Genomic DNA, 7,274 nt, shown 5'->3' on the forward strand with positions numbered 1-7,274 from the left:
GTGTGCAGTTCGCTTCACAACTGCCTAGCTTAGCAACGGACACTTAGGGCTGAATTGCGGGCATCGGTCACGGACCGGGGGGTCTGTTGCTGGGAAAAGCAGGCTTGCGTTCTGTTCGCCCCACTGATGCGGCACCCGAGCTCTGAAAGTGGCAGCAAAAGGAAGAGGCAGCCGGTGAGGGTGAGTGAGGAGGAGGAAGAGCGAGAAAGAGGGGAATGGGGCAGGCGGGGGCAAAAGCCTACAGCACCCGGTATTCCCAGGCGGTCTCCCATCCAAGTACTAACCAGGCCTGACCCTGCTTAGCTTCCGAGATCAGACGGGATCGGGCGCGTTCAGGGGAGTATGGCCGTAGACGGTGTTCTAGCTGCTTGCCGCTGCCTTTAAGCCACCTGCAGCGCCCCCTGTTCAAGCCCTGGCAGGGAATCCCAGCCACAGGTTCCTCTCACGCCCCTAAGGCCCAGCCTTCCCGCTTTGGCCGCCGGTGCTGCAGCCGCTCAGCCCGTCTCCACCGCACACACACCGGCTCCGGGGCTGTGCCTCTCGGGCTCTTCCCACCACTCCATCCTTCTCTCCTCAACCTAGTACGCCTGGCTACCTAATGGCCAGCTCCCGGGCCAGGCCCCGGTCGCTGCCGGTCTCCTTTCCGAGGGAACCTGCAGGAAAAATGCAGCTGCCGCACATGCTGCCCTGCAGTGCAGGCCGTCCCCACTCTCAACAAGCAGACACAACGCACAGCTACCCATCAGATCTTCATTAGGGCGCGCAGACCAGCCAAAGAAGGCTGGGATTCCCAATCTTGGCTTGAGCGTTTTCTCCCTTTCAAGGTAGTCCTCGACTGACAACAGTTTGTTTAGGGACCGTTCGAAGTTACAGTGGCACCGGAAGAAGTGAGTTACGACCATTTTTCACACTTACGACCATTTCAGCCTCCCCACCTGGCTCAGATTTATGACGGTTGCACAGTCCCACAGTCACGAGATCTCCTTTTGCGACTTTCCGACAAGCGCAGTCAATGGGGAAGCCGGATTCACTTAACAACCGTGTTATTAAGTTAACAACCGGGACGATTCACTTGACAAACGTGGCAAGTAAAGTCGTACAGCGGGGCAAAACTCACTTAAGAAATGTCTCCGTTAGCAAAATCAATCTTGGGCTCCATTGTCGTCGTAAGTCAAGGACTACCTTACATAAGGTTTCTTAGTTTTTGTTTCGGCTATCTTTTTCACTTTTTTGAAAATGTGATTTCACTTTCCGGACTTCATACACAGCTATTCATAGTTGCAGCTACACGCGTGCAGGTATACAGATAGTCCTTGAGCCGCAAACATTAGTTTAGCGACATTTCAAATGTCCATCGGCACTGAAAAAAGGGCCTTATGGCCGGTTTGCACCCTGATGACCGCTGTACAATCTCCACAGACAGGTGATCCAAATTCGGGGCTCGGCAACCGCCTTGTCTTGAGGACTATCGCACTGTGCCAGGATGATGCGCTAGTCCATCGTAATCTTCCCATCCAGCTTCCGATAGGAAAAATCAATGTGGCTAACAGATTCACTTACTGACAGATGATTCATTTAACAACAGCTCTGGTTCCCTTCACCACTATATCAAAAAAAGAGCGTGAACGGTGTGCAGTTCGCTTCACAACTGCCTAGCTTAGCAACGGAAACTTAGGGCTGAATTGCGGGCATAGGTCACGGACCGGGGGGTCTGTTGCTGGGAAAAGCAGGCTTGCGTTCTTTTCGCCCCACTGATGCGGCACCCGAGCTCTGAAAGTGGCAGCAAAAGGAAGAGGCAGCCGGTGAGGGTGAGTGAGGAGGAGGAAGAGCGAGAAAGAGGGGAATGGGGCAGGCGGGGGGCAAAAGCCTACAGCACCCGGTATTCCCAGGCGGTCTCCCATCCAAGTACTAACCAGGCCTGACCCTGCTTAGCTTCCGAGATCAGACGGGATCGGGCGCGTTCAGGGTAGTATGGCCGTAGACGGTGTTCTAGCTGCTTGCCGCTGCCTTTAAGCCACCTGCAGCGCCCCCTGGTCAAGCCCTGGCAGGGAATCCCAGCCACAGGTTCCTCTCACGCCCCTAAGGCCCATCCTTCCCGCTTTGGCCGCCGGTGCTGCAGCCGCTCAGCCCGTCTCCACCGCACACACACCGGCTCCGGGGCTGTGCCTCTCGGGCTCTTCCCACCACTCCATCCTTCTCTCCTCAACCTAGTACGCCTGGCTACCTAATGGCCAGCTCCCGGGCCAGGCCCCGGTCGCTGCCGGTCTCCTTTCCGAGGGAACCTGCAGGAAAAATGCAGCTGCCGCACATGCTGCCCTGCAGTGCAGGCCGTCCCCACTCTCAACAAGCAGACACAAAGCACAGCTACCCCTCAGATCTTCATTAGGGCGCGCAGACCAGCCAAAGAAGGCTGGGATTCCCAATCTTGGCTTGAGCGTTTTCTCCCTTTCAAGGTAGTCCTCGACTGACAACAGTTTGTTTAGGGACCGTTCGAAGTTACAGTGGCACCGGAAGAAGTGAGTTACGACCATTTTTCACACTTACGACCATTTCAGCCTCCCCACCTGGCTCAGATTTATGACGGTTGCACAGTCCCACAGTCACGAGATCTCCTTTTGCGACTTTCCGACAAGCGCAGTCAATGGGGAAGCCGGATTCACTTAACAACCGTGTTATTAAGTTAACAACCGGGACGATTCACTTGACAAACGTGGCAAGTAAAGTCGTACAGCGGGGCAAAACTCACTTAAGAAATGTCTCCGTTAGCAAAATCAATCTTGGGCTCCATTGTCGTCGTAAGTCAAGGACTACCTTACAGAAGGTTTCTTAGTTTTTGTTTCGGCTATCTTTTTCACTTTTTTGAAAATGTGATTTCACTTTCCGGACTTCATACACAGCTATTCATAGTTGCAGCTACACGCGTGCAGGTATACAGATAGTCCTTGAGCCGCAAACATTAGTTTAGCAACATTTCAAATGTCCATCGGCACTGAAAAAAGGGCCTTATGGCCGGTTTGCACCCTGATGACCGCTGTACAATCTCCACAGACAGGTGATCCAAAGTCGGGGCTCGGCAACCGCCTTGTCTTGAGGACTATCGCACTGTGCCAGGATGATGCGCTAGTCCATCGCAATCTTCCCATCCGGCTTCCGATAGGAAAAATCAATGTGGCTAACAGATTCACTTACTGACAGATGATTCATTTAACAACAGCTCTGGTTCCCTTCACCACTATATCAAAAAAAGAGCGTGAACGGTGTGCAGTTCGCTTCACAACTGCCTAGCTTAGCAACGGAAACTTAGGGCTGAATTGCGGGCATAGGTCACGGACCGGGGGGTCTGGTGCTGGGAAAAGCAGGCTTGCGTTCTGTTCGCCCCACTGATGCGGCACCCGAGCTCTGAAAGTGGCAGCAAAAGGAAGAGGCAGCCGGTGAGGGTGAGTGAGGAGGAGGAAGAGCGAGAAAGAGGGGAATGGGGCAGGCGGGGGCAAAAGCCTACAGCACCCGGTAGTCCCAGGCGGTCTCCCATCCAAGTACTAACCAGGCCTGACCCTGCTTAGCTTCCGAGATGAGACGGGATCGGGCGCGTTCAGGGTAGTATGGCCGTAGACGGTGTTCTAGCTGCTTGCCGCTGCCTTTAAGCCACCTGCAGCGCCCCCTGTTCAAGCCCTGGCAGGGAATCCCAGCCACAGGTTCCTCTCACGCCCCTAAGGCCCATCCTTCCCGCTTTGGCCGCCGGTGCTGCAGCCGCTCAGCCCGTCTCCACCGCACACACACCGGCTCCGGGGCTGTGCCTCTCGGGCTCTTCCCACCACTCCATCCTTCTCTCCTCAACCTAGTACGCCTGGCTACCTAATGGCCAGCTCCCGGGCCAGGCCCCGGTCGCTGCCGGTCTCCTTTCCGAGGGAACCTGCAGGAAAAATGCAGCTGCCGCACATACTGCCCTGCAGTGCAGGCCGTCCCCACTCTCAACAAGCAGACACAAAGCACAGCTACCCATCAGATCTTCATTAGGGCGCGCAGACCAGCCAAAGAAGGCTGGGATTCCCAATCTTGGCTTGAGCGTTTTCTCCCTTTCAAGGTAGTCCTCGACTGACAACAGTTTGTTTAGGGACCGTTCGAAGTTACAGTGGCACCGGAAGAAGTGAGTTACGACCATTTTTCACACTTACGACCATTTCAGCCTCCCCACCTGGCTCAGATTTATGACGGTTGCACAGTCCCACAGTCACGAGATCTCCTTTTGCGACTTTCCGACAAGCGCAGTCAATGGGGAAGCCGGATTCACTTAACAACCGTGTTATTAAGTTAACAACCGGGACGATTCACTTGACAAACGTGGCAAGTAAAGTCGTACAGCGGGGCAAAACTCACTTAAGAAATGTCTCCGTTAGCAAAATCAATCTTGGGCTCCATTGTCGTCGTAAGTCAAGGACTACCTTACAGAAGGTTTCTTAGTTTTTGTTTCGGCTATCTTTTTCACTTTTTTGAAAATGTGATTTCACTTTCCGGACTTCATACACAGCTCTTCATAGTTGCAGCTACACGCGTGCAGGTATACAGATAGTCCTTGAGCCGCAAACATTAGTTTAGCGACATTTCAAATGTCCATCGGCACTGAAAAAAGGGCCTATGGCCGTTTTGCACCCTGATGAACCGCTGTACAATTCCACAAGACAGGTATCCAAATCGGGCGCGGCAACCGCCTTGTCCTGAGACTATCGCAACCTGCCAGGATGATGCGCTATTCGACCTCGTAATCTTCCCCTCCGGCTTCCGATAGGAAAAATTTCCCCAAAAAAAAAATTTGTGCTAACAAGATTCACTTACTGACCAAGATGATTCATTTAACACCAGCTCTGGTTCCCTTCACCATTCTATATCAAAAACAGAGCGTGAACGGTGTGCAGTTCGCTTCACAACTGCCTAGCTTAGCAACGGAAACTTAGGGCTGAATTGCGGGCATAGGTCACGGACCGGGGGGTCTGTTGCTGGGAAAAGCAGGCTTGCGTTCTGTTCGCCCCACTGATGCGGCACCCGAGCTCTGACAGTGGCAGCAAAAGGAAGAGGCAGCCGGTGAGGGTGAGTGAGGAGGAGGAAGAGCGAGAAAGAGGGGAATGGGGCAGGCGGGGGCAAAAGCCTACAGCACCCGGTATTCCCAGGCGGTCTCCCATCCAAGTACTAACCAGGCCTGACCCTGCTTAGCTTCCGAGATCAGACGGGATCGGGCGCGTTCAGGGGAGTATGGCCGTAGACGGTGTTCTAGCTGCTTGCCGCTGCCTTTAAGCCACCTGCAGCGCCCCCTGTTCAAGCCCTGGCAGGGAATCCCAGCCACAGGTTCCTCTCACGCCCCTAAGGCCCATCCTTCCCGCTTGGGCCGCCGGTGCTGCAGCCGCTCAGCCCGTCTCCACCGCACACACACCGGCTCCGGGGCTGTGCCTCTCGGGCTCTTCCCACCACTCCATCCTTCTCTCCTCAACCTAGTACGCCTGGCTACCTAATGGCCAGCTCCCGGGCCAGGCCCCGGTCGCTGCCGGTCTCCTTTCCGAGGGAACCTGCAGGAAAAATGCAGCTGCCGCACATACTGCCCTGCAGTGCAGGCCGTCCCCACTCTCAACAAGCAGACACAAAGCACAGCTACCCATCAGATCTTCATTAGGGCGCGCAGACCAGCCAAAGAAGGCTGGGATTCCCAATCTTGGCTTGAGCGTTTTCTCCCTTTCAAGGTAGTCCTCGACTGACAACAGTTTGTTTAGGGACCGTTCGAAGTTACAGTGGCACCGGAAGAAGTGAGTTACGACCATTTTTCACACTTACGACCATTTCAGCCTCCCCACCTGGCTCAGATTTATGACGGTTGCACAGTCCCACAGTCACGAGATCTCCTTTTGCGACTTTCCGACACGCGCAGTCAATGGGGAAGCCGGATTCACTTAACAACCGTGTTATTAAGTTAACAACCGGGACGATTCACTTGACAAACGTGGCAAGTAAAGTCGTACAGCGGGGCAAAACTCACTTAAGAAATGTCTCCGTTAGCAAATCATCTTGGGCTCCATGGTCCGTCGTAGTCAGGACTACTTACAAAAAAAGGTTTCTCTTATTTTTGTTTCGGCTTATCTTTTTTCACTTTTTGAAAATGGGATTTACTTTCCGGACTTTCATAACACAGCTATTCATATTGCAGCTACACGCGTGCAGGTAATACAGATAGTCCTTGAAGGCGCGCAAACATTAGTTTAGCGACATTTCAAATGTCCATCTGCACTGAAAAGGGCCTTATGGCCGGTTTGCACCCTATGCCGCTGTAACATCTCCCAGACAGGTGATCCCATTCGGGGCTCGCAACCGCCTTGTCTGGAGGCTAGTGCACTGTGCCAGGAGATGGCGCTAGTGCCATCGTAATCTTCCCATCCGGCTTCCGATAGGAAAAATCAATGTGTCTAACAGATTCACTTACTGACAGATGATTCATTTAACAACAGCTCTGGTTCCCTTCACCACTATATCAAAAAAAGAGCGTGAACGGTGTGCAGTTCGCTTCACAACTGCCTAGCTTAGCAACGGAAACTTAGGGCTGAATTGCGGGCATCGGTCACGGACCGGGGGGTCTGTTGCTGGGAAAAGCAGGCTTGCGTTCTTTTCGCCCCACTGATGCGGCACCCGAGCTCTGAAAGTGGCAGCAAAAGGAAGAGGCAGCCGGTGAGGGTGAGTGAGGAGGAGGAAGAGCGAGAAAGAGGGGAATGGGGCAGGCGGGGGCAAAAGCCTACAGCACCCGGTAGTCCCAGGCGGTCTCCCATCCAAGTACTAACCAGGCCTGACCCTGCTTAGCTTCCGAGATGAGACGGGATCGGGCGCGTTCAGGGTAGTATGGCCGTAGACGGTGTTCTAGCTGCTTGCCGCTGCCTTTAAGCCACCTGCAGCGCCCCCTGTTCAAGCCCTGGCAGGGAAGCCCAGCCACAGGTTCCTCTCACGCCCCTAAGGCCCATCCTTCCCGCTTTGGCCGCCGGTGCTGCAGCCGCTCAGCCCGTCTCCACCGCACACACACCGGCTCCGGGGCTGTGCCTCTCGGGCTCTTCCCACCACTCCATCCTTCTCTCCTCACCCTAGTACGCCTGGCTACCTAATGGCCAGCTCCCGGGCCAGGCCCCGGTCGCTGCCGGTCTCCTTTCCGAGGGAACCTGCAGGAAAAATGCAGCTGCCGCGCATGCTGCCCTGCAGTGCAGGCCGTCCCCACTCTCAACAAGCAGACACAAAGCACAGCTACCCCTCAG

General features: G+C 54.5%; 5 non-coding genes across 5 annotated transcripts; all 5 read right to left on the minus strand.

The window, feature by feature from the left end:
* Positions 1-235: 235 nt before the first annotated feature.
* On the minus strand, positions 236-354 carry LOC120307426. Its single transcript, XR_005556534.1, has one exon. It is a non-coding gene; the product is annotated as a 5S ribosomal RNA (ribosomal RNA).
* Positions 355-1,864: 1,510 nt separating this feature from the next.
* Positions 1,865-1,983, minus strand: LOC120307425. Its single transcript, XR_005556533.1, has one exon. It is a non-coding gene; the product is annotated as a 5S ribosomal RNA (ribosomal RNA).
* Positions 1,984-3,492: 1,509 nt separating this feature from the next.
* LOC120307428 lies at positions 3,493-3,611 on the minus strand. The gene has a single exon (XR_005556536.1). It is a non-coding gene; the product is annotated as a 5S ribosomal RNA (ribosomal RNA).
* Positions 3,612-5,137: 1,526 nt separating this feature from the next.
* LOC120307427 lies at positions 5,138-5,256 on the minus strand. Its single transcript, XR_005556535.1, has one exon. It is a non-coding gene; the product is annotated as a 5S ribosomal RNA (ribosomal RNA).
* Positions 5,257-6,763: 1,507 nt separating this feature from the next.
* Positions 6,764-6,882, minus strand: LOC120307429. Its single transcript, XR_005556537.1, has one exon. It is a non-coding gene; the product is annotated as a 5S ribosomal RNA (ribosomal RNA).
* Positions 6,883-7,274: the final 392 nt, after the last annotated feature.

Source organism: Crotalus tigris, unplaced genomic scaffold (genome assembly GCF_016545835.1).
Source record: "Crotalus tigris isolate CLP2741 ecotype Arizona unplaced genomic scaffold, ASM1654583v1 scf7180000017778.7274, whole genome shotgun sequence".
NCBI classification, from domain to species: Eukaryota; Metazoa; Chordata; class Lepidosauria; order Squamata; family Viperidae; genus Crotalus; species Crotalus tigris.